Genomic DNA, 27391 nt, shown 5'->3' with positions numbered 1-27391 from the left:
CAACTCAATTAAAAGGTGAATAAAGGATCTGAAAAGTTATTTTTCAAGGAAAATATACAAATGGCCAATAAGCACAAAGAAACGATGTTCAATATCATTAGCTCTAAGGGAAATCAAGTCAAAACCACTAGAAGAAACCACTTCACACCCACAACAATAGGTTATAATAAAAAAAAAAATAACAAGCACTAATGAGGACACAGAGGAAGCGGAGCTCGCAGCAGTTGCTGGTGAGGACGTAACACAGAGTGGCCACTTTGGTAAACAGCCTGGCAGGTCCTCAGGGAGTTGAACATTTGGTTTCTGAATGACCCAGCAATTCTGCTGTCTGGGCACACACGTAAGAGAACTGAAAACAAATGTCCACATAAAAACTCCTAAAGGAATGTTCGCGGCGACACTACTCATCACAGCCAAAAAGCAGAAACAACACAAATGCCTATCACCTGATGAATGGGTAAAGAGTGGGGCCCAGCCATACAGTGGAATATTATTCAGCAATAGCAAAGCATAGAGTACTGACCCAGGCCACAACGTGGACAAACATTGAAAACGTTACTCAGTGTGAAAGAAGTCAGTCACAATAGACGGTTCCACTTACATGAAGTGACTCGATTTAAATGAAATGTCCAGTACAGGCAAATCCACAGAGAGAGAAGAGTGGCTCATTGGGGCTGGGGGAGGATGGGGAAGATGGGAATATCTGCTTATGCATACGGGGCTTTCTGTTGGGGGGAAGAAAATGTTCTAAGATTGAATGGGATGCACAATTCTGGGCATAGAGTAAAAACCGCTGTACATTTTAATGGGTGAATTGTATTAAAATTGTTAAGAAATAAAGCACCTCGGGCCAGTACCTTCCCATAGTAAATGCAAATTGCTAAATTTTATTACAGGAAGAAGAAACTGCCCTCAGCATGAAAGCAGGAGATCAGCAAATGTGAGTTAACCGAAATTGGACAAGAGCATTTCACTTGAAACAGTTGCTGAGTGTACACGAAATATTCAGAAATAGGAAAATTAGTTTCACATCACGAAGAAGCATTCTGCTTCAAATGCAGATCAAGGATTCGGCAAGCCCAGCTGCTAGAAATGACCAGAGAAGAAACCTGGTCTGTAAAACAAGCACCAGAGCCAGCAAGGAAGTGGTGATGAGGAAAGCAGGCGGCCGAAAATCTGGAACAGTTTGCTACAAATAATTTCTTTACTGAAAATTCAAAAATGAAATGAAAGTGATGTAATGCTCTGTTGACCTCACGTGAATGGGCTTCCTTCGGTTCTCGACTGTTCTGTAACCCCGATTGAGAGACTCTGGAGAATCAGCATGGCTCCTGGGAGTCCCCAAATGACTGCCCACCAGCACGCTGACCACCATCACATCTGCCAGGGTGGAATTGCAGAGAAGAGACCAACTTCTGAAAGGAAATGTTGACAAGGGAAGAAAAGGCTGCAGTCAGTCCTGGGACAGAGGCCCTCTGAGCAGAGGCCAGAAGGCTTCAGGTGAACTGCAATGGCTCTGAGGCAAGAAGGGACCACGGGGGAGCATATCTCAATTCTCTCCTCTCTCTCCCTCGGGTAGGAGAGATAAAGCCTGCATACTTCTCACCTGGAACTGTGGCATCTGGCTGGCAGAAGTCTTACCAGCACGGAATGATTATTCAAGACTCTGTGTAAAAAGTCAAGAAATCGAGAGGGAGTAGGGAGCCAACTCCACGAGCCTCTCAAATGCTCCCATATTTATTGTGTATAATCAAAGGAAAAATTCATCAACAGTTGTGAGATAGTAAGGAGGAACTTCGGGAAAGACGGGATGAGGCAAAGATTGTAAAATCCACAATGAGTACAAAGGATTAGTGTATCTTTAGGGAAGTCATGGGGTGAGGGGAACAAGATACATTTTTAGATATGTGAATTACAATGCAGACCACCAGACCAGCCAGGTCCCTGTTTTGGGGATAATAGACTATCTAACAGCACACAAGCCCAGCGTTTATTGCTGAGGGCCAGGGTCCTTGCTTTGCAACCAGCAGAGTGCTATCTAAAACCTCAACTATGCAAGCAAAGCATTGTCTCTGCTTTTTAAGGCAAGGAGACTGGTGTGAGGATGCACAGGCACTTGCTTGCAAAGCAGTTTCTAAGCATATTTTTTCTTATCAAAGTTCACAGGCGGCTGGGGTGTGTTACAGTTTGTTAAACCAATCATGGGCTTTCACATGGAACCATTATGGAGGACACCCTAGGATGACAAATCCTGCCTCTGGGTCTTTTCCTGCCATCTTCAGCCACTCTAGCAGGGTCTAGGCACATCCGTGAATAACGATCCTACAGAACCAGCCACACTCTTAAATCCTGGTGCTTGAAACTTAATTTTAGCTCTACACAACTTACCGTAGAAAAGTTTCAGAAATAAAAGATATGAAATCCCTTTTATATCTCATCATATTACTGATTTTTCTGATTGCCCTAAGCTGCTTCATCTTGGTAAAGCACATAATTCTACAGGTGAACTCAGTAATTTCCATTGGGCATATCTATCCATTTTGGGCTCGCTAACTACTATTGGTCAAATATCGATACACTTAATTGATTTATTTGTTTATCAATTTCAGCCGGGAGGAGAGGGAGTGTCACTCTTTTCCTCAGCCCACCCTCAACACTTTTCTCATCAACTCAGGACTCCTGAAAACAAAACAAAGTATTTGTTTCCCTTCTACTCTTTCCACAAACACAACAGGAAACATCAGCCTGGAGAAAGAATTCAACACAAATGTTAAAACAAAAATCTACAAACCTGAAGCAACTCCATCTCCGAATCATGATACACAATGAAATGAGAGTAAGTGTGTCAGGCACAAAGCAGGCGTGAGCCTGACCACCTCATTTCTATTCTTCAAAGGAAGGAAGGTTTTTGTATTTTTTTATCATTCTTTGTCATTGTTTCTGATTATGCCAAAAAATAGTTTATGAAATAATTATGCACTGCAATAACAGATTTTTATTGTATCAAGTATAGATGGCATTCAGAGGGGATAGGAAAACCCAGCTCTGTAAAAAATGCAAAATTTCTTCCCCTGTTAAGAACACATATACAAAATGCAACAGAGAATTCAAATTCTTGTGGAGAGGAGCAAAAGCCACAGAACAAAAGCAAAGTCATTACAATGAGTCAATTCAAAATTCACTGGACAAACATGCTCAATGCATTCAAAGAATTTTAAAGGCACACTGCAAACCATTCACTTAATGATCTACAGGCTAGAGGAAGCATTTCCCTCTTTAAAAGACAACAGAAATCAATAGGGTGCCCCAACAAACAAGGACCAAAGAACAATCAGGTTTTTAACGGTTCTCAAAAATCAGCATGTTCTAAACATCAAAATCCAGAAATTTTAAACATTCATTCAAACCAAAATGAAACAAGCATTTCAAAAAAAAAAAAAAAAAAAAAAAAAAACAAAGGAACTAAGCACACAGATCATGTACATAGATTAATAAGCATGTCTTGTACCGCTGGAAGAAAGAACAGGCTATAGCCTTTTACTTGAAAAATAAAACTACTTTTAAAGATAACTGCTAAAACACATTTCACCATTCATGTTGCCTTCAAAAATCTGAGGCAATTGTATCTGATCAGAAAAGCAATTCTGGGTAATAGTATGTTACAATTCAGCGCCAGTTTGCTTTAGAATAAAAAAGAAAAGCTACTGTTCCTCAAATCCTGCACAGAGTGTGAAGTGCCTCCCGGCCTCTTTCTCCTCCCGTTTTCTAAGCTCATGCTCCCCAACACTTCTGAAACAAGTATGACAACCTCTTATTCCCAATATGCAAAATGACAAAAGAATATCAATTTATTTGTGTAAATATATGCCTACAACTTGAACTTGAGGAGAAAGGTATCAGAAGTCTATATGGAACTTATTTCTACCTTCCTGAAATCACACACACAAACGTTCACACAGACACAGACACATACCCCCTGGATTACTGGACACTTCACAAGCTTAGGAATTCCAACTTCTAGAAGATAACTTTGTAGTTAGTTTAAAATACAATTCTGTCAGCTTTTGAAAGCCTTGATCATCTGCTAAACCATCCAAATATCAAAGAGACCCAATTAGCCTTCTCTGTAGAATGTAATTTCCATTGATGGCAAAACAGACCCTAAGAAGTACTGGATCCAAGACTCGTGTTTATCACTACCTATGATCGTTTTTAAGCACATTAACAGATTCAGAAATGTATGTCTCAACAACATTTATTCTTATTGAAATAGCATACGTGTTCAAATGTCTGTACAGAGACTAGGTCCTATGATGGTGTTTAAGATCTATTTTGTGTATTGCAATATTTATTTTCAAGTGCAGACAAGGAGGGTGTGTATTACTCAGTTGTAGAGCACCTACTTAGGATGCATAATGTCCTGGCTTCAATCCCCAGTACCTCCAAAAAAATAAATAAAAATAAGTGCATATTTAAAAATAAGAATAAAGTTATAAAAAAATACAGACTAAAAACCACTGCAATCTAGCTGCTACAATTATACTAAAAAAACAAGGGTTTCTATCAAACACTGACTATATGCCAATCACAGAGACAATCACAAATCACACCTGACAACCATCACGTGTGATTCTCAGCAAACCTACTAAGTAGACACGGATGAGCAACTCGGCACTGCGGATGAGGAGACGGATCTCGGAGGAGCCGTGGACGCTGACCGTCCTGCTCCCCGCGACACCACGTCAGCCCAGGGCAAGCGCTGACAGAGCTGCTCTGAGGGGACACCCAGCTGCATGGAGCCTTGGGGCACTGGGGACTCCCAGAAAACACTAAAAATTGTTCAGTGAAAAACCAGCTCAAATATATTACATTGTGCCACATCCTTTAAAAAGGGAACATGACTGAGACTTTTTGATGCCTCCGTGTCCTTTCCGCCATCATCAATTATTTGCCCACTCAGCGCGACCTGTGATGAACTGGACCCCATATGAAGTGCACTCAGATGGCAGAGCTTTTAAAGCTGTTTTATCAAGTTTGTAAGACTCTGTCTATGCCTCACACAGGCGGTCATCCGTCACTTCTCACCGGTGTGGACGTACCACCTGAAATCACTCCTTTCTCCTTTTTAAAATCCCTTCATCTAAACCAGACTTTTCAACAGCAAACCAGCAGCTCAACCACAGACAGTGGACAGCTTCTCACCAAATGGACACGGACAGCCCATCAGACTACCTGGAAGCCCTTTTATTCTATTAAACCCACTTCCAGGTACTTCATCATTTTCTGATTGGTGGACTTGGCCACCGATTGGCCAACTCATAGAGCTCCCAGCCTCATATACGGGGGTGGGAGAGGACCCTGCTGTTTGGAGAAATCAGTGAGGAAGGCGGACATCCTCCAGCCAGGTCTGCACGGGTAGAAGTGCAACAGTGTGCTCAGAAATTATACCGTTAGCATCCCTGGGCTCCCATGGACTGGTTTCACATTAACCAAACTCACACACACTGATGCAAGAAAACCAGAAACTTATTAATGTAACAGAAGAAGTGAAACTATAAACCGGGCTGAAATATCAGAGTTCAACCATGAGTACATTTTCTCCTCCACAGCCCAATCACAGGCAGGCAGTCACATGGCAACCATGGACAGAAGCAGAGCAGGAAGTGTTTCGAGATTAACTCAATGGACTAAATTTCTGTTATACAAACAGATCTACTGCCTAGAAAATAATTAACGCTAATCACAGTGCACACTTCGTGGACAGTGGCCAAGACATGACAGTGAGCACCTGTGTAACTCTCCTTTCCCTGTCCTTTCTGGGCTAAGTGATGCAAAGTGGTACAAAGATTCAGGGATGCAGATACCTCTAAACACCCAAAGCCCATTTCTGGGAGCCTCAAAACCAGACAGCCAGGGTTTAAATACCAGCTCTGCCACTTACTAGCTCTGTGACCTTGGCAAACTTACTTACCCTCTCCGTGCCGAAATTTCCACACTGTGAAACTGGGATAACAATCAAACCTTCCTTACTCGCTTGTTGAGAAGATTGAAGGATTCATTTCTGTAAAACTCTCAGAAAAGAATGTAGCACATTTTTGGTGTTCAACAAATGTCAACTTAATATAAAAGTGATTTACAAGTCTCCCTTCTAATAATATTATGTGTTTCCTGGCTAGTATAAGTCCCAAAGAAAATCCTTATTTCTCCTTTTATAAACTCTTGGGGAGCACCCTCCTATTCCATCCCACCACCTGTTTAAACTAGGGAGGGGATGCCTCCTCCCCACTCCTCTGGGCCATGGAGAGTGCTTCTCCCTTCATACCCCTGGCCGCTGGATCACAGCTAGCCCTCATCACACTAACAGGGTGAGGTGTGAGTCCGGGGAGACAAGCAGGGAATGTGAAAGCCTACCTTTCCCTCCAGTGTTGGTCACCATTGGGAAGCACCTGGGATCCTCAGCTCCATGTCAGGACAGCCCTGTGCATGAAGGGGCAGGTCCTCTCAAGGGAAGGCTCGCTGTGGCCCAGAGCTACCTGGGACAGGGTGAGTCTCTAATTCTGGGACACAGTATCATGACACACATTTTCCCACAGCCCTGAAGTTCATGGAGAACGTGGCTTCATCAGTAACAAAGAGGACATTTATCGCCTGCCTACTCTTTTGTGTCATCTCTCAGTTGGCTGCTGGAGACAACATGCATATAAGTATTGGATCCCCATAGGCCCCAACATATATGAATTAACAAAAAATTCTGTGGCTTAACGTTGGTTCAGGGTGACTGTGTAACAGTTCTGACTCTGCTGATGCTTAATTATGGGTATAGGAACTATGGAACCTCCTCAAATATCTTTCATCATAAAACCAGCTTTTCTTGTTTTCCTGTTTCTTAGTAATTGCCAAAGACTCTAAAATGATGGCTTCACACCAAACAACAGCTAAAGATTATGAGCCCTCTTGACATACCCACTGTGGTAAACACTTTACATAATTTCTAATTCTCACAATTCTACAAAGCAGATACCAAAGTCCCAATCTCTCAGACGAGGGAAAAACTCAGAACGAACTGACTCAGGCTCACATGGCTCAGTGGCAGCGCGTGCACGCAAACCCAAGTCAAAAAAATTCACCCCTTCCTATATGTACCAAATCTCCTACCACCAATTAACACACAGCAGCGGGGTCAATACTCAGGGAACCCAGCACACTTTTCAGATTTAAGGTGCTCAAGAGGCCGCTACTAGCTGTTTTATAAATTCCCGGCTCACTGGTTTCTAACACTGGAAGAAAAGTCCAATTTTGCCATTGTTTACACAGCAAGTCTGAGATGTTCACAGCGAGATGACAGAATAAAATTAAAATATATGCAGAACAATTTTTCAAGGTAGACAGACATAATGGACATTGTGCTATTCTGAAGCATCAAGCAAAGAAATCAAAACAAAATAACGTTGTTTAAGCCTTCTTTAACAAACAGGAAAATTAAGACGGTAAGAAGGGGCAACAAGCGCCACCTATGGCTAAAAAGACCTTCCAGGTTGCCAGGAAGCATGCAACACAAAAATTGCCTGTAGGATCAGAAACGAGAATCAGATAACTAAAAGCTTCTGTAGCACATACTGCACTTTGCTTCGGGGGAAGCGAGGGTAACTCAGTATTTAATCTGATATTGCTAATACTCCTGAATATAAACAAAAGACACAGGCTCATGGAAACTCATCTTAGAAGAGGAAAGAATCCAGTCCAGCCACTTCATTTTACAGGAGGGGAGACTGAGACATGGGATCCCTCCTCCTTGCAATCGGCAGCAAATCTCTCCTAGGCCTCATGTCTTGCACTGTGGCAAAAACGAACAGATCTGTACTAGACCTATATTCATAAAAGTCGTGTCTGTATTTTTCCGAAAGTAGGTTATCTAAGTATCTTGCAACATACTTCTCAAAATCCAGGAAATCATACGTTTGTTGAAATACAAAAACATTTATTTACATAATAAAACAGCATGAGCTTTATTCTCTCTATTAAAAAAGTTACATGTCAAATCAATGTTTTGATATTTTAAACCTGTTAACAGTGCAGGAAAAAAGATCAAAATTTTCGTTAATCACAAAAGAGAGAAGCTTATTCCCTGAAAATGATCAATGTGGATGTCAGAATCCAACGAATTTAAATGTCTGAGTGGATGGTTACACGGCAACATGACTTCTGAGTTCTAACAATACACATTCTGTGTAAATAATATTCAAGGTCGTCTGCTTAAGGCAATTTAACTAGTCCCTGTCTCACTAGAATGATACAGATTTCATTAAAACTTCATAGTGCACTAAAAAATAAATGAATCCTTGTTACTTTAAGCCATATTCATATATATCATATATATACATATTAAATATGCATCAGTAATAAGACACCCTCTTTAGTATTCAGAGTCGACCCTTCTAAAATATCTGTCATTTTGACAGCACATTTTTACTAAGCACCTCTTGGGTTCTTTGTATACAAGGCTAGTAACTCTCACAGTCAGACAAGTTAAACGATATTACTCAAATTTCACAAATGAGGAAATGTACTTAAGCCATGAAAACAACTTATATACACATCATCAGGAAAGAAAAGAATAAAGATTTTCTTAAAATATTCACTGACAATCTTTTCTTTCATATTAAGACTACATAAAACCAATTCAGTCTTTGTAAGTATTTCTGTCAATAAGGGCCACTAGAGAAAAACAATAACATCATCAGAAGTGGTTGGACTTTCAAAGCCCCCTTCTCATTTGCAATGTATTTATTTTTAATGTTTTGTTTTTAGTGCTTACAGAGCACTAAAATACATAAAAATTAACTTTTTATGCCACTACCTGAGAATTAAACATCTGTGAAAATGTACAATTTTAATTTATGCCACTCTGTCTCACATTCTCACTGGTGTCTCCCCTTTGAAGGCCTCATCAGGCTGAGATCACTAAAATCGGCAATTTATTGAGTCACAGGAGTTCGGGTAACCACTCAACGGGAGGCTGATTAGAGGAGCAATTAAGAATGCATCCTGTGCAGCCTGGGTTCCAGCACCGAGCTAGCCACCGCCAGCTGCGTGTGATTTGGGACAAGCTGCTCCATCTCTCAATCCCTCAGCTGCAAAAAAGGAGACACTGATACCTACCGTCAAACACCTGCTATGAAGTAAAACATGAGGAAAGTACTTTAGCCTTAGTTAGGTGTCCACTCAGAGCGAGTTTGGTCATTATGATGATGAGGATGGCTGTTAATAAATTGAGCTAGACCAAAAAGGAGAAATCACCTTAAAGTAGAAACATTTTAAGCCAATGAACATTTCCTTTTGGATGGATTGCAGAATATTCTATTCATTTTTTTAATAAACCATGTTTTGTCCATTAATAATAGATTTACAGGTTCATGGACAAGTCTCCAGAAAAAGAATTAGAGGCCTCTAACCTCTGAATACTAAGAAAGTAAATTTTAAAAAAAATCAGGGGGGAGATTATACCTCATTTGGGAGAGTATGTGCTTAGCGTGCATGAGGCCCTCAGTTCAGTCCCCACTAACTCAATTTAAAAACTTTTTTTTTTAAGAAATGGAGAATTAAAGCAAAAAGATGGAGGAATACAGAAATTTTTTAGAGACCCATCTCAGATTTAAGATGGGGAAAAAACCATCCATTTTTCAGAGGAAATCTTGAGAACTATGTAAAGTGAATCTGAGATGTCTAGACTTCATACATTATTCATGAATTCATATTACCAAGTCTTAAAACTGCCTGATAACCCACAGTTGTGACTCTGATCATAACAGCTGCCAACACGGATCTAGCTCTGGCTAGGAATGCTCTGTTCTGACATCTCTGCCCCTGAGGCCTCACCAGGCTGAGAGCACTAAATTCAGTCATTCATGAGCATCTCGTGTAAGTCCTCCCTTTGTGCTCCTCACTCTCCACTCACCAGCCCCTCTGAGGGAAACACTGTTATCATCATCCCCACCAGCAGATAAGGCCACTGAGGCACAGAGACTAAACCTGCTCCAGGTCATATTGGCATTAAAGGACATCTGTATTTCTGCTGTTTTGCTTTTGACAAAGGAATCTGAGATATCAATTCAAGGGAGACTGTTAAATAATAAAATATGTCAGGTCTTCACCTCAAAGAGCAGATACTATAAATTCCTGATGTAGGATGAGGCTGCCGCCACAAACTGACTCAGCTTGAAATTAATATCCAAGATGAAGCAGCGGATACACGTAAATATTCACGATTGTCAACTCCGCTCACGGGTCTGGGCCCTTCACTGCCTGAATGGGGGTGAATACTCCACCCGTGTCAGGGAGGGAAGCGCGGCTTTTCCAGGTCTCCCCAGGGCTTCACGGGCTATTTCCCCCAACAGACTGTCCTCAACAATTAAAAAGCTCTCAACATTTTTACACCATGCAAAACTGAAATACATTTCTGCAGATGGAGCACTTTCTCAGGCTTAAACTTATTTTGCCTACACTCAGCAGGGGGGGGTAAAAGAAACAAGACTCTGCAAAGTCTCTGATTCTCACCACTCACACTATTAGAAAGGCCACTGCACAAGATGTCTCTTCAGAGTGCAGGGTGAGAAGAAAATACAGCCACCCCCAACCACAGGCACTCCCAGAGACAGAGATCAGCAATCTTCTGCACACTCACGGTTGTGCAGCCCTCATCACCATCTATTTCCAGAACACTTCATCACCCCAAAAGAATCCCCCTTTCACTAGCAGTCACTCCCTAACCCCCCTCCACCTAGCCCTTTGCAACCATCACCTGCTCTCCGCCTCTGCATGTGCCTATTCTGGGCATTTCAGATCACTGAAGTCAACCATATGTGGCCGTCTGTGTCTGCTTCCTTTCACTTAACATGCTGTTGTCAAGGCTCGTCCATGTTGAAGTGGTATCAGCATCTCTTTTTTTTTTTTTGAAAACGTTAAAGTTTATTAGAGGGCTGTAAGTACTATCAAAAAGAGTAGAGTGGAGCATAAGTGATTGTGTTTCAAAGGGAAAAGGGCGGGTTGAGCAGTCAGAGTGGACTTCCTAGAAGAGGTGGCCTTTTTCATTTTCCTCTTTTTCTTTTTTATTCACTCTTACTTCTGAATAATGTTTCACTAAATGGAGATTCTACATTCTGTTCATCCATTCAGCAGCTATGTATGGACGAGGTCCAGAAGGATGAGTGTAAGAGGCGACTTGCAGGGATGGCATTTAAACAAAGGGCAAGATGTGCTTTCAAAAAAAAAGCCAACAAACAGAGGCGCAAGGAAATTCAGTGCGTTTCTGAGCAAAGTGCATGCTTCCTTCAGCAGGACAACCGTGCAGGGCTGGGGCGGATATTGGCAGGAATCACTGCATGGGAGTCACCTGAGAAGACTCCCCACTGCACGCAGCTCAGCCAATTCTCTTCCCTCATTCTGTATTGTTAGAGCCATGTTTCTAGGTTTCTCTTATTTCAAGTAAAAGCACTTTAACTACATATCTGATCATCTGCATCAGACCATTTTACCTCCAAGGCACAGAAAATTATTCACTAACCGGAGCAGCTCCAGGACATAACCGTGATGGATTAGGGAGTCCTGCAGCATCCCAGCCTGCATGCACAAACCCCACATGTGCCCTGGTGATGTCCGGAAAATTAAACGCATGGAAATATCTCACTGCTGGTACATGACATCTGCCTTCAAATTGCCCCAAACTCATGCTGGCAAAGCACTAGTCAGCCCTCTCACTACAAAAGAAAAAAAAAATGCTAAGAAGGCAAATTAGGCTCTTCCATTGAAAACCAGCAACCATCAATGCCAGTATCTGAGCTGGAATGCTCCTGACTTCTAAAACCACTGCGCCGTTACTTTTCAAATGTGGAAGTCATATATGTATTCCACGTAGATGATATTACAGTAGGATTTTTCTTTTCAAAATTTCCAGTTGCAACATTAGCACAAGAAAGTTTATGGTTCAGCTTTAAAAAAATCAATTATCTTCCACTTTCTTAATTTTGAACCTATTATTATTTTATAAATGGAGCTATGCTGCATAATATAAACAAACTGTTTGAATTCTGCAAACAAGACCTTTATGACCTCACTATTTCAGAGCAAACTTTAATGATGTTTTGAGAGGTGGGGCCTGGGGTGCTCACTAACAGCTATTTAAATACTGAAAAGGATGTGCTATTAAGTAATGCAAAGGCTCTAACTCCACATTAGCTCAGAAACCAAAGAAACTACACCAAAGCCTTACTTTATCAGTTTTAAATTTTGCTATTCTTTGCAATATTAAATTTCTTTAAAGATATGATTTTTTTTGGAGAAAGACAACAGCTGTATTAAATTTCTTCTCATCAAGAAAGCAATCTTTATCAAGAAAAATACCCCATGGAAATCGAAATGACGGGAGGTTTCTAGCTAAGTGAACATGCAGATCTGAACAGAAATCTAAATCCTATCAGATCTCACTCGAACGAACTCAACAAAGTCCTGGGCTACCCTGGAACTTAGCTCTTCTGTTCCAAAAGTTGGCTGAGCTAAGATCATCACACAAGGCAGGGAAGGAGAGAAGAGGAAAGTCCACCTGGCAGCCTCCATCTCTTTTCTTCCAGCCAAAAGTCGCCTCTCGGGCGACCCCGTTAATAAGCCCTCCCCATAAGGAAATCCGTCATCCACACTGCCCCTGCCGTCCCCAAGCAGCCCTGACGCCCCTCTCCCAGACTTTGAATGGTCTTGTAGTGGCCCCCCCAGTTGGTGGCACCCTCCCCCTCTTCCCCGTTACACACACACACACACAAACACACAGAGCAACGGCAGCCTTCCCAAATCACAAAGTTGATTACATCACCCCACTTCAAACCCTTCAGAGTCTCCCTGGTGGAATTCTAGCCCCGCCCCCGACACTGCTCACCCAGCCTCACCCCAGTTCCCAGGTCCCCAGTGACCTCAGGGACCCCCTGTACTGCTCCTAATTCCCACTTGCTTCCAGGCTCATTTTGATTGTTTCCCAAGGAAGACTTCCCTCCCTCCAACCTCCACAACTTGTTCCTCTATTCCTAGAACATTCTAGGCTAAGTCAACTTCTGACACTGCTAAGCTCACAAGAAGCAAATACATTTTGCTTACTAATGTGGGTCCATACACTCTCCACTAGACACACAGAAGTGCGAGTGTTATGAATAAATGAATGACGGGGTGGGTCTCAAAGGGACAGACAGACCTGCTCTCGCCTTTCCCGACCCCTCTGTCTGTAGAATATCAGAAGCAAAACCAGAAGTACCTTTCCTGATGGTCAATTCCTGCTGACACCCTTCACTGACTCCAGTGTCTGTTCAAATAAAACCCAACGTCTTCCAAAGCCATTCACCCCAGGCTCTCTCCAGGGTCCTCCCAAGCAGGGGAACACTCCACCCTGGACCACACAGGACACTCTCCCCAGGTCCCCACACCACAAGCCTCCAGGCCTCTGCCCGGGCTGCACCTGCCACCTGAGCCACACTCTTGACTCCTTCTCCTGGCTGACACTTACTCTGTCTTCATGGTTGAATGTAGAGCCCATTTCTTCCAGGAAGTCCTCTCTGAGAATGTCCTTTAGGTCTTGGCAGGGCTCCATCTATAGCAACAGTACATGGTGACCAACTGGGTGTTTGCCCACTCCTTTGAAACCACGAACTCTTGGGGGCCACGTGGGAAGGAGTGAGAGATTACAAGACGGGTGGGGGAAGCAAAAAGCAAAAATCACAACCCAAGTCCCAAATTCAAGGATTCTTTCTCAGAAAAAAGTATAAACTATTTCACACGTGTGCAATTTGGCTACTATTTTTGTGGCTTGTGGACAGCAAGAGCTTGGTGTTCTAGTCCAAAACCCGGGTTACATGCAAAGAAATGTATATATTCATATCCAAAGGAAATCAGAGCTGTTCAGCCACAGTTTGCAGTTAGAATAGAAAGGAACTTTGATAAAGGCAATCTCTCTCTCCCTCTTCTTTCTTTTCTGGCATCATATAATTTTAGAAGTATTTGCGTGACTAAGAGATGGCTACAGCAGGTGATTCTGCACTGGAGTGTTTGGGGCTGAGGAAGCCCACATTACATTCACTGCGTAAATGCAATCACACCAACACACTGATAGGTGCCGTGGTGGTGGAGCTGATGTTTCAAAGCAGGCAACCTTACTCTGTAAGACAACTCTAAATAGAAAGTAAGAATTGCAATGTTCTGTACTGAATTTCATTCGATATATGGGTCATTAACTGATAGAATATCTTCACTAATGTAACCCAAAAATAAATTTTCAACGTCGATTTTCTTCATCTGACCGTTTTATGCTAACTTTGGATATCAAACCCTCACTCCATATGGAAAGCTCAGGCCTACGCTGCAGCAGTTACATCCCGTGGAAGAAAGCCGATCAAGGGAGAACTGGAGAGTTTCCCTTCAGAAGCTGCTAAGTCTGGTTTTGCACCTTTACGTCATTTGAAACCACATCATCATCAAGCAGTAAGACCTTACCTCTGTGGGGTGAAAAGCACTGCGGTGCTTCTGAACCATCAAAGAACACTGAGCTTTGTGAAACTGTCCTGAGGCACTTAAATAGTATTTTTTGTGAAAGGCTCCAAAACTGACCCAATTCACCAATCCAGGTATAACAGAGAGGTACCGGAATTAGTAGAGAGAACATGCCTTTGAAGTCTGACAAGGCCCTGCTTGAATCCTGCTACAGCATTGACTAGCCGCTAAACGGACCAATTCCTTAACCCCTCTGAGAAGTCTTCCCAATCCGCAAAAGGGAGCTGCCATCGCCCACCTGGGAGGCATGGATGAGAATGCAACACGCAAGTAGTGCTGCCGACTGGTACCTGACACGGGGCCAGACTAGCTTCCCTCCGCTGCCCTTCTCCCCCTTTAAACTTGCACTGTTCCCCCTGGTAAGGATGAAACCCCTGGAAAAGACTGCCCGAATCTTCTGTGTATCCCTGAATACATGCATTACCCTTAGGAGGCCAGAAAAACAACTGCCTCCTCCCCAGTCACTATCAATGTTCTTAAGAGTCTGGGTATTTTTAACTCTAATTTTCAGGGAGACTATTCCAGAACTTTGCAAGCACCATTCACCAGGTTGGCTCCCCTCCCAGTGCCCATCTCTTCTCACCTCAGATCCTCTGTCTGATTGCCTTCTGTTCATTGGAAAGCGAGTCCAGTAGGGTGGCGACTCCCAAGGACGCCCTCCCTCCCTCACAGGTGAGTGTGACTACTTTCTCCGCACTCCAACTCCAGCTTCTTAGAAGTCTACCCTCCCGGACCCTGCAGAATCTGCATCTTCCCAAGACACACACGTTGTCACTACCCTCCTTTCAGATTTCTTCCAGGCTGGCACTGCCCAACCCCCAGGCCCTTAAGGATAAATGGCATTAGTCTGAAAATCGCAAATGCCGCAGACTGACACACCAAAGCTGCATGGTCTGGGCTTTCCTCCAACAAAGGCACAGCCCTGCCCCCCCTCAGCCTCAGTCTGCAGCTCTCAAGATGATCTAATTCACATGCGCGGCTGTGAACACCAGATAAGAATGACGACTCCCAACGTGTATCTCTAGTCCGGCTCCTTCACCTGAGCCCCATGGCCATAGACCCGAGTGCCTCTTTGAAGTCCTAACTTGGATGACAAATGGCATCTTAAAAATGCCTCATGTCCGCCATTTACTCTGGAATTCGATTCCTGGCAGGTACCTCCCAGACACCCCATTTTAGTAACAGCCCCAGCACCCACCTATGTGTTTGAGGTCACATTCAATTTCCACTGTTCCCTCCCCCAAACCCTGCCCTGGAATCAGTCCTGTTTATATCCGTCACTAAGCCCATCTCAAGTCTGGTTCTGCAGGGACCATGGCCGGAACCCCACAAGCTCACAGCATGGTGCACTGAGTCACAGTCCTCCAAAGGGTGCTCCCTGGAGGGGGAGGCATCTCCTGCCACTGGTCACCTCAGAAGGCACTGTATTCTCAGAAAGGAGGCCCAGGAGAGGGGACTCAACGTTCTACCGTGGTCTGAGTTTTGAAGGGCCCGAGGTGTGCGGGAACTCCTAATTAGCGGACAAACTTGCCAGTAAGCAGACGAGGATGGAGGAACCCAGGCAAGGCTGTTCTCACTCCGACCCCTGGGCTCTCGGGAGCCACGGGAAAGGCCTGTGTCCAGGGCATAGCCCGGCCATCACAGATCCCAGCCTGCATTTGCCAACCCGGACAGACTAGACTCCTTCTACATGCGACATTTACTTCTGATCTGTTCCCCACCCACAATGTGATGGACTCCTTCAGATATTCTCTCCTGTCTGAAGCGAGACAAATTCAGTGAAAAATGAAGTGTCCACATTTGGACCAGAGCATGAAAGGAGAAACAAGGCCTCATGGTCAGCATGATGGTGGTGGCCAAACACTTTCACCGGGTGAGATGAACCATGGTGGGGGTGAGAATCCAAGGTCCTAGGTCGGCCAAAGCATCTTCCTTCACAGTTGACTGGGGTGTTGGTGACTCACTCCCGCAAACTAACGACAAGGCCGACAGTGGTTGACGTCAGCTGCAACAGACACGGAGTCAGCTCTTTACTGCCAACATGGGTTAAAAGTAAAGGCCGGTGCAGGGAGGCCTGCACGGCTGCTGAGGCAAACCACAGACCCGGCTCTGGATGCCCACTGGCTGGAGCAGGGTGGAAGCTACGGTCCCCTTTAGCAGTCCCTATGTCCACCAGATCCAGGTGAGCCAGCTACTTAGGAGAAGGGCATGTTGTCCTGATACTCAGATAAACCAGCCTCGTAAAGGGAACAAAAGAGTGGCATGGATTTTAGACCCACTTCTGCCTCTTTATGAAGGCAAAGTAAAGTAAATGGCAAGGGAAGTAAAATGCAAAAAAAAAAAAAAATTAAATAACAAAACGGTGACTGCTTCCTCCAACAGCTGCTCACCCCCGAGCCTACCACTTCCTCACCAGTGACCGCCGGCCAGGCAGCGCCGTCACGCGCGTCACACAGCGACAGCCAGGAACCGAGTGCCAAGCACGTTTGTGTAAAAGAAGGAATGGAGCAAGATGCTGCAGAATTTGACTTTACAAGTTTAAATACTCCATGAAAAACATCCCTCAGCAGCCGCCTAAATGAATTCGCATCTCACTTCTTCAAAACAATCAAATAAATTTAATAAGGGCGCATATGTCACCAAATATAAGGAGGACAAAACTGGTTCCTTAAAGCAAGGATTTTAAGAGGTATCAAACACCAGTGGGTGATGTGCTAAAAAAAAATTAGAAAATAAAAAGATGACACGGATAATACATGGATCAAGGCAGCTGTTAAGTTTTTGCTTTTTAAAGCAATGGAGACAGCACGGAGGGTGATCTAGCTATTTCCAATGCTGGGTGTGCACAGCCCACATTTTCAGACGCAACAACATGCTCACAGGGCAGTACAAGAGAAAAAGGAATAAAGAAAAAGGAAAAGAGGAAAAAGAGAAAATTACAAACACACAAGAACCAAAATGACTTTGACAGCAATACAAGAATATACGTGAGTGTGTGAGGCCAGGGACGCGGGGATGGTGAGACCCACCCTCACCTCCTGCTCCAGTGAGAGCAGGGCCCTGAGGGGAGCGGCGCTGCCGGGGGACCCCAACGTGGTCAGCGCCCCTAACCAAAACTCCACATACATGGGTCTAGGCAGGTGTTAAGCTACAAATTGTGGTCACATTTCAGGCTGGACAATTTTACGCACTTCCACCAAGAGTAGCAGGAGAGAATTAGGCTCTGTTCCTGCACCAAAGCATTGTTTAAAAAATTAATGTCTGCGGAATAGTAAAAGCAACAATGGAGTAAAAGTGACTGGAGGAGAACGTGCTTGACCCGAGCTCACTGGCTGCGTTATCTCACTGACGTTAAGATGCTGGCTGAGACCTTACGGTACCAAAACAGACAGACGCACCAGGAGGGAGGTTTAATGCGCTGCTATATTTTGATGCCGGGAGCCATGCCTGGTACACGAGGTTCTGGGTAAACAATGGTGACTGTGTCAACCACTATGGTCTAAGCACATATCCAGCTACTCCTCCAAATCCCAAGGGCAGACTTCAAAAGGCAAAAACAAGCAGGAATTCTCTGGTGGGTCCGCAGACTCAGAGCCAAGCAGTTGCTGAGCAAAAATGTCACCAGTGCCTCCTGTGACAAAAGAGGAGGCACTGGCCTGGGGGCTGGGGCAGGGATCCAGGCTTCCACTGCTCACCCACCAGTCTGTCCAGGGGGAGAAGGTGGTCCCTGCTTACGTTGCACCGATGCACCTACCTTGACTGACGCCTGGGGGATCAGCAGGAGGTGACATGTGAGGTGAACGGAGCCAGCCTCGGTGTAGCACGGTGCTGGCAGCTGTGCCCTCAGCAGTTCCCAGGCTCCTAAACCTGACACCTTATCTCCAAGGAGGAGATGGGGAGCGCGGGCATGTAGATCACAGGGCCCTGTGAGGACAAGAACAGATCATGGCCACGACATGCCTTGCCCCTTCATTAAGCATGTCCCGGAGGAACAGAAAATTCATCCAGAGCCCGCTAGGCACCTCACGCAGGTGGGACTCGGGTCCTCTTGCCTATCACTCACTGGGCTGTTCTGGATATTCTTTTTATCAGTTCTCTGGCATCTTCTCCTCCAACTTACCAACAACCAGAAAGTAGAATCTGATCTTAGTTAAGTTCAAGAATCACAGAGCACCGCCTCCACAGCGGGCCCGGCAGCACGTGCCAGGTCGTCCGACCATCACCTGTGGGACCGCCATGAGCCCTCTCCAGACTCAAGGACCGAGGCCGTAGGCCGGGGGTACACAGGTTCCCTCACTCTCCCCAGCAAAGGGGGACCACCTCCCGGCAAAGGCATCTCACCCTCTTCTGCCCGAGGGACAGCACAATAGATACACGGGGAAACAGAGCAGAAGTTGGGGGGTTAGGCAGCCCAGAAGATCTCGTCTGTAATTCCGAGTCAAAGTGGGGCCGTTGACTTAATCACAGGGACAAAGTGAGGATGAACATTTCTCTGCTCCGTGATACGCCTTTCCCTGCATAAGCAGTTCATTCGGAGGTCCCTGGCGGTGTTTCTGATGTCCTAACATGGCATGCTGCCTGTCGGGCAGGAAGAGAGGGCCTGAGCCGAACAGGTGCTGAGCCTGGGAGGCAGGAGACACTGGCTCCAAGCCAGCTCAACCAGCGCCTCGTTCTGCCTCTCGGGAATCAACATCTCATCTATAAGCAAAGGGATGAGACTGTCCCAGGAAACGCTGCCCAATAGAAATGAAATGAGAGCCATGTAAAGAAAGTTTCCCAGTTGCCACATTTAAAATGGTAAACAAAGAAACAAACCAACAAACAAAAAACAAGTACTAGAAACTGATTTTAAGAACATATCTTACATAATCTACTGTATGTAAAATACTATCATTTTGACATGTAATCAATAGAGGAAGTAACAAGAGAGTTTATATGCTTTTAGTAGACAAGCATCAGCGTCTCATGTGCATTTGAACTACAGCACATCTCAGCTCAGACCAGCATCCTCCCCAGTGCTCCTAGCATCAGTGGCTGTGGCTACTCTATTGAACAGCAACTCCAGGGGTCCCACCAGGGTCCTGGCTGAAAAGCAGGAGTAAGTGCTCTAACACTATCACTAAAAGAATCTCTCTGAGACAAAGGCGGATTCACTTTTAGATGTCTGTAAACCGGCGGGTTGCACCACCCTCCCCCCTTGGAAACAAGACAGTCAGATTCCGTGCTGATCCCTTTCTGGATGTAGAGAAGAAACCCGGCACAAAGCCAGGGTGGACTGGCCTCCAGGTAAACTTACCTGCTGTCTGTGTCCAGTCCCATGAAGTCCTCCTTCTCAAACGGCATGCAGAGGAGTGGGATCTTGTCCCCAGACTTCTCAGGGGCCCCATCCAGCCACTTGGACTTGAGCAAGATGAAGAGTGACTCACTGAAGTCCTCGATCCTCTTCTCCACCACCCTGCAGTCCACGTAGAATGAAGGCCACGTCGGTGCGCGGCTGCTTGGCTACCTCCCCATGCAGCACAAAGACAAAGAGCTGAGAGTCATTAAGCGTGATGCCATACAGCTCCTCTGCACGTGGAGCTTCTCGAAGGCCTTGGCTGAGAGGCAGTCGGTAATGGTGACAAGGCCCACAAACATGCGGTGGGTCTGGAAGACGCTCCATCCATTCTTGGGCGCATAGTGGTACCTGTAGTGCGTACAGAGTGCGCCCTGGGAGCTGCACGGGCTGATCTGGCTCACCAAGGAGATTCGCTTATAGATGCAAAAGAAATTCTCCTCTGAGATGATCCCCACTGGTTTGACCACCACGGGAAGAGTCTCATAGTCCTCAGCACACTGCACGTAGTCAGGGATGCTCCTGTAGCAGGCCCTGCCGAGAGGGGAGAGGAGATTGAGGTAAATATTGTACTGTGGGCTGCGGGCGCCTCTGGGTTGTGGTGACCTGGTGTGTACCAGCCAGAAGGCAGGGGATGCCCAAGCAAATCCAGGGGTACATTTTGTCCTTCAGAGCCTGCACATGGCTACCGTAGCTCGGATCAGTTTACCCAGCTTTTGGTCTAGGCTTCCTGCCCCTGCAGAGAAGGGTCATTTCTTGTTTTCTGTTTCAAAGCACTTAGCAAGGCCCTGATGCAAAGTCACTGCTCAAAAATGCGGAATAAAGAAATGAAAAAAGGAACTGCTTTCCGCAACCCCCTTCAGCAGAATATAAAGAAAGGGACAACAGTAGGAGCAAAAGATCTGGATTTCAATTCCAATTTATTTGAACCCCTAAGCTGCAGAATAATGGATAAGAAAACTTGCCTTGGGGAAGAGGGTACAGTTCAGTGGTAGAGCACATGCTTATCATGTACGAGGTCCCAGTACCTCATTTTAATAAATGAAACAAATAAATAAACCTAATTACCCTCCTCAAAAAATACTTTTTAATTCAAAATTCAAAAAACAACTTGCAATTGACACAACATTGTAAACTTGACTACACTTCAATTAAAAAAAAAAGAATTCTTGACTTACAAGAATATATCTGGATTACGGAAGTTTGCAAATGTAAAATGCCTAGGGTACCACCTGCATAAAAAGGGGTGACTACAAATTTACTATCCCTCCTTTATGAGCTATATTTCCTTCGGGGGAGTAATAACCTCTCAGAGCTAATTTTCTCAGATTTAAAAAAAAGTAAATATTACCTGATTCTCAGTACTGCTGAAGAATCAGATAACCCTATGAAAGCATCTGACCCACAGAGGTTACTCAATAAATGTTTGTTGAATGAATGAATAAACAAGCAAAATGAATGCTGCTCCCTGCCACAGACCATCATAATGGTACTGCTTGGAAATCCCAAGCCCACGTTCCACCCGTCTCTACACTAACCATGTGGGTGACCTGGGCAGGCGTGTGTGCTTCTCTAAGCCCCAGTTTAATCGTGAATAGAAATGATGTCAATAACACAAACCTCAAATTGTTAGTGAGTCAGTAATGAATCGTACCCCAACTTTGCAAGATGGAACCGTTAAGGAAAACTGGGAAAGGGTCCATAGGCCCTCTCCATATTATCTCTTACAACTACATGGGAATCTACATTATATCTCAAAATAAAATTTCTACTTTTTTAAAGAAGCTATTGAGGTTAAATGTGCTCACTGTCTCAAAAAAGGAACACACAGAAAAAATAGGTCAATGCCCAGCACATGAGATACACTCAGTTAACATTCCCACTGAACCCACTGGTCCCTCCAACTTCAGAGCAAGAGGATGGGTCCTCGTGGCAAGAGGCCACTGCACCTGAAGCTAACAAAGCTAATGGTGCTCACTTCCAAGAGCCCCTGTCACCACACTTGTTCTAATTTTCTATTTGTAATATTTTTCCTTTTTATTAAGTAGAAACTCCCAATTGCATAGACTTCACCTGACTAGACATCAAGATGGCAGCCCTTCAAAACCTGACCACAGAGATCATGATGGCAGCCCTTCTTGGTGAAACAATAAAATGAAAAGCCATTTCCACAAGACCTCTGTGTAAATCTACTAGGGAACTTCATCCTGGACTGAGGAAGAGGACTGGGGAGGAGGGGCCAATCTGGGGCATAGAGAACTATGGGCCACCTGTCCCACGATGGACTTTAGACTCAACCATCACCCTCCAGGAAATTTAAAATACACAGCGACATATTGCGATGGGCAAGATTTTTTTTTGTTTTAAATCCCTGAATCCCTTGCAGGTCTTGTTTCTACTGAGACACAAATAGATTATGTGTATAATGTTTCACAAAAGCCTTAAAATATTATCACCCGAACTTGACACATCAAGAAACTGAGGTAGAGAGGTTTGTCACATTGTGCAAGATTAAAGAGAGGCCACGACAGACACCATATTTAAATCCAAGCCCCTGCTCCAGTGCTCACACTAGAAAGTGTGACATACTGCCCCTTTTCCGCCCTCTCCCTCAAATAAATTTCTGAAGAGTATTTTCTGTGCCACCTGGAATCACAATCACATCAATTTTCCACAAAGAGCTATGTGACTCCTTGCAGGAAGTAACAAAATCTAAAGTGTTGGGATGGGAGGAGAGATTTGCATTTTCTGTTTCTCAAAGGAAACATGGCTTTAAAAGAAACTGAAAAGCACTTATCTAGTCTAAGCCCTCATTGTGCAGAGAAAGAAACAGAGGGTCAGAAGAGATGAGGAAAGGGCCTTATTAACAAATATTGCCTCAGCACAGCACCAAGCCAGCACTGGGCACTACTGGGGGAGGATCTGGGAGGCCCAGGAGAATGAGTGTTAGAAAACGCAAAGAGAAGAAGCATACAAGGCCCTGTCTCTACACCACCATACCATGAAATTCCACCAAATTACCCAGTAAGGGGGCAGCCAATAATAAGTTGTGGTAAACAGGTTACAGAAACATGGAAGTCTCAACCATAGTGGAAATTCCAACATTTACTATTTTTTTTCCCAGTTCAAGCATCAACTCAGTGGGCACTCTGTACCAGGGACTACACTAGGCCTGGAGTTCTCCCAAATCCAGATCTCTATTACCACGTGTGCAAACCACATAAAGGCCACCAGAAGAAAAGCGCTCACAGATAACATGGAATTACTGAAACTGAAAGCAGCCAAAGAGCATATATTACTAGGAAAAACGGTGCTGCTACAAATGGACTCATGGACATAGAAAGCAAACTGTGCTTAGCAGGCAGGAAAGGGGAGATTAACAGATACACGTTAATAAATATAAAATAAATGACAAGGACCTACTATATAGCACAGGGAACTATATTCAATTTCTTGTAATGAGTTCTACTAAAAACAATCTAAAACATATGTATATACATATGCATATGTTGATAACTGAATCTCTGCTGTACACCTGAAACTAACATTGTAAATTGACTAAACTTCAATAAAAAGTAAATTAAAAAAATAAGTAAAAATAAAAGCAACGCCATTAAGAAAAAAAAAAAAAAGAATTCTGTAATCCCCTTAGATGTATTTGCTGGAGAATCCTGGTTGCAAGCACCAAGTCCACTGGATCACTCCAGCACTGTCTGTCACTCTTTCTGACCATCAAACAGTCACTTGGCTTCACTGAGTTTACTTTTCTCTTCTGTGAAAGGCTACAGTAGCATCTAACGATGTATAGAATCTCATCATTCACAAGCCCAACAATTAGTGAGGACTTCCCATGGGCCAGGCTCTGGAGAGATGAAAAGATACAGTCCCAGATATATTCATGGGTAGAAGAAATTTATGCCATAAAGACAATAATTCTTCCTGTTTTGATACACAGATGCATTGCAATTCTGATTAGAATTCCTACCAGATATTTCATGGAATGTAACAAGTTAATTTATGGTCAGGAATAGGCAAGAAACTTCTTTCGAAACACCACTGGGGAGGGGTGGGTATGTCACTCATTTCCACTGGTCTTTCTAATGTGATGAAAACGTTCTGGAATAATAATTGTTGCACAACTGTGAATATGCTAAAAGTTGCTGAATTGTACCATTTAAATGGATGGACTTCATGGTGTGTGAACAATATCACAATAAAGCTGTTATATGAAAACATATTTCTTGACAATTATTTTTCCCTCTATACTACTAGTCTTCCCCACGATTTAAGAAAAACAAAAAACCAAAACAAACCAAACCGTCCCAGGAGCTCTTTAGGACTGCAATGTCCCTGGGTCTCCAAGGCCTCTGGTGGTGCTGTTCCTGTTAACGCACCCTAGCTGGGCTGGGCTAGTTAGGGACTGTAACTATCTTTTTAAAATCGACGGTTACACGTTTCACACTGGGAGTGGGAAGGAAGGAGCATGTCACAGCCTCATGCCTTCAGCTCATTTTTAACTGAACCAAGCCCTGCTTTCAACACTGTAATTCCTGGCACTATAAAAACACGTGACATCAACAAGAACCGCCATCATAACACCTGAAAGTGTTCAAGGTACTTACCTGGGGCAGAAACACTGAGGGAGGAGACAAAAGCTCGCTCAGCACTGAGGATCCACTTTCCCGACTCCACCAGAAGCTGGGCTTTACAGCCGGAGGCTCTCAGCCCAGGGAGCAGCGCCCACGCCGCTGAGCTTGTCCTCAGGGAGCAGGAAAGGAAGAGCAGGGCAGCCCCGGGGTTGCGGGGCAGGGAAAGCGGGGGGGCGATTGGTGGAAACGCGGGCTGCAGCCCCGCTCGGAGGCCAGCCCCAGCCCCAGCCGCCTGCCCCCGTTCGGGTCCGCAGACCGCGCCCGCCCGGGACACAGCCCGCCCAGGGGCGGGGACGGGCCGGCGGCCGAGGAGAGGCAGCCCGGGAGGAGAGGACTCGCGGGCGGGAGAGGGGAAGGGGACGCCAGCCACGGATTGAGGGGAGCCCGGCTGAGTGAGAGGCTGCAGGTGCACACCTGGCCATGGACAGGTGTGGCCGGGGCGCCGGGGTAGGTGGCGCGGGCAGAGGGTTCTGGCCAGAGCAATTCAGCTGAACACAGGCTGACTGGCGCCCTGGGGGGCTGTGACATGCCGACCGCCCTCCCGCAGCCGCCTGACCCCTTTCCCGGGAGCCCCCCACCTTGCAATTCCACAGCCAGAGGCCCCGGCCCCGGGCAGGAGCTAAAGGCCTACCGGTCGACAGAGCTGAGAAGCCTTTGGGGCCGATCCCAGGCTCGGAGCTGGAGCTTCCAACCCGCGGTCCAGCTGGCACCGACTGCCCATGCGCAGGAGGGCCAGCGATCCACTCTGGGTTCTGCGAGAGAAGGTGGGGCAGCGAGGGAGGGAGAAGATGGGAGGGGGAGGAGAGGAGGGGAAAAGTGGAGGGAGACAGATGGACCGGAAGAGCAGAGAAAAGGGATGGATCTGGAGAGGGGAGGGTCGTAGCGGCGATGGAGAGAAAAGCTTTACCTCTGGGGGCACCCCGAAGGAGGCGGCAGTCCTGCCTCTGTACCATTCTGTTACCCTTCAAGGCCAACAGCTCATGTTTTACCTCTCGGATCCAGCCCTCCATCCGATGCTTCTGCAGAACCCCTATGGGTATCACACCCGTGGCCCCCACGCGGAGCTGGGTTTTCTGTTCCTCTGGGAACCAAGCACCCGCAGGTGTTGTCGCTCAGAACTACCTTGGAAAGAGTACATATTCCCCTTTTACACGCTGGGACACAGGCAGGTAAGATCTCTGCCTTACCTCCACTGTCCCAGGTGTTGTGCTGGCGGGGAGCGGGAGGTACAAGGTCAGATCCCAAAAGGAGCATACTGCCTGAGTTTTGGTGCATAGTCCCCATCCTTCCTGGGTAAACCACTCCCCACCCTCGGGGAACCATCAAGGGCTCACAGTAGTTCCCTGGGTGTGGGAGAGCTATCCTCATGTAAAGGAAAAGCCCAGCTGGGCTAACAAACTAAGTCACAAATCTAAGTGTGATAAGTGTCAGTTTACTGATCTAAATTCTGCTGGGCTAACTCGTAAATCTGAAGTTTAGTGTCAGTTTACTGGGCTAACAAGCTAACTCGTAAATCCAACCTCAACAGATGTCAGTAAAGTGATCTATTACAAGTTGATAAGCTCCAGTGTACAGATTCCTTGCTTTTTGTTGTTTGAGCCTTATTGGGTAATACCCCTTACTTGTAATTAACCCTTTAAAACCTCATGTGCATGTCTTGGAGTTGCTCAGAACTTCGGAGCATAAGCCCCTCTGAGCCCGCCGGCATAATAAATCTGAATACTCCAACCCCCCCAGTGGTGCTTGTTTCTTGGCTGGCCTGTTGTTTCCATAACACTCAGTTACAGTGCCCTGCTTGCTAGGTAGATAGGAGTGTTACCGAGTCCAAAGTTCATTCTCCTCAGTGCAGGACAGGCCAATAAGTTGGGAGACCAGGTGTTAGGGCAAGGAATAGCAAGTCTCTGTAGACCTAGATGGCAAACTAATGTCCTGGAAAACCATCTCCCCAAGTCAGAATTCAGGCTCCTTTCCTACGTGCTTGGTTCTTGCAATCTTCCTGGTGTAGGAATTCCTTGTTGTTAGAATCCTTTGTTCTTGCAGCTATCTGCCTGGGTCAAATCTCTGTAAACCTCCAACAAAACAAACGTTATTTTCTATTCTGTAATTTGTTATCTTTTTATGAATGAAAAAGTGTTAAATATCCTTAAAGGTCAGAGCCTTCAGAATAGGCTCTCCTGTATATTTCAGGCTCTAAGCAACATTGTTTTACAAGCAAGATGAAGCCTAGGAGACAGAGCATGGGGTTAAAGTCAAATGAAAAAATCTAATATGCAGTCAGATTTGTTCTGTTCTATTACCCGGGCAGAAGCCACTTGAGGATTTAAATCCCTTTCAGTTAAAAATAACTAAAACTTTAAAGGAATTTACATACATAGTTGGGAATGTGCATACCATATCTGGAAAAGCATCCAAAGGATAGTAAACAGTGGCATCTCCAGGGAGGGCTGGAAGAACAGAGGATGAGTGTAAACTTCTTTCACCTGTGTAGTTTTGTGCTCTGTTTGAATTTTTTTTAACCATTTGCATGTATTTTTCAGTTAAAAAAATGTGTAATGGAGCAAAGGAGTAATTAGCTCAGCAAATACAGCAGCCATGGAATCACTGAGTCATCACTTTTGACTTAAGCCAGGAAGCATTTATTGACTCTCTCCAATGTGCCCAGTGCTATTTTAAGACTTCTTTTATTATTATTATTTATTATTATTATTACTATTATTATTATTATTGTTATTTTTATTTTATGAAATAATAACAAGGTATCCCCCACCCCTGCCCATGGCTGGTGGGAAACCAACTGAGTTTTTATTGAGTTGTTTTCCAAGGAGTA

The 27391-nt window shown here is 44.9% G+C and overlaps 1 long non-coding RNA gene across 1 annotated transcript; it reads right to left on the bottom strand.

The window, feature by feature from the left end:
• Positions 1–1273: 1273 nt before the first annotated feature.
• On the bottom strand, positions 1274–25585 carry LOC141578491 (uncharacterized). The gene is made up of 4 exons (XR_012508876.1): positions 24538–25585; positions 19877–20449; positions 18335–18504; positions 1274–1415 (listed from the first exon to the last, which is right to left on the bottom strand). It is a non-coding gene; the product is annotated as an uncharacterized LOC141578491 (long non-coding RNA).
• Between the last annotated feature and the right edge of the window lie 1806 nt (positions 25586–27391).

The sequence above is a fragment of the Camelus bactrianus genome, chromosome 8, assembly GCF_048773025.1.
Source record: "Camelus bactrianus isolate YW-2024 breed Bactrian camel chromosome 8, ASM4877302v1, whole genome shotgun sequence".
NCBI classification, from domain to species: domain Eukaryota; kingdom Metazoa; phylum Chordata; class Mammalia; order Artiodactyla; family Camelidae; genus Camelus; species Camelus bactrianus.
The sequence above is the reverse complement of the archived record's forward strand: the minus strand, read 5'-3'. Positions and strand labels throughout refer to the sequence as shown.